A 306-nucleotide genomic window follows, 5' to 3' on the forward strand; every position below is an offset into this window, starting at 1 on the left:
ACCCCTCTAGGTGGTCACAAAGCACCGAGCTGATCTCCCTGTGCTATGCGGCTGCTTCCCACTAGCTATCTATTTTACGTTTGGTAGTGTATATATGTCCATGCCACTCTCTCACTTCATCACAGCTTACCCTTCCCCCTCCCCATATCCTCAAGTCCATTCTCTAGTAGGTCTGTGTCTTTATTCCTGTCTTGCCCCTCGGTTCTTCATGACCTTTTTTTTTTGTTCTTAGATTCCATATATATGTGTTAGCATATGGTATTTGTTTTTCTCTTTCTGACTTACTTCACTCTGTATGACAGACTC

At 43.5% G+C, this 306-nt stretch overlaps 1 protein-coding gene across 2 annotated transcripts in view; it reads left to right on the top strand.

Annotated features, from left to right (window-relative positions):
* PIK3C2G (phosphatidylinositol-4-phosphate 3-kinase catalytic subunit type 2 gamma) overlaps nt 1-306 on the top strand; it is a 370,041-nt gene that overhangs the window by 262,310 nt on the left and 107,425 nt on the right. The window lies entirely within an intron of this gene.

Source organism: Physeter macrocephalus, chromosome 6 (genome assembly GCF_002837175.3).
Source record: "Physeter macrocephalus isolate SW-GA chromosome 6, ASM283717v5, whole genome shotgun sequence".
Taxonomy (NCBI): domain Eukaryota; kingdom Metazoa; phylum Chordata; class Mammalia; order Artiodactyla; family Physeteridae; genus Physeter; species Physeter macrocephalus.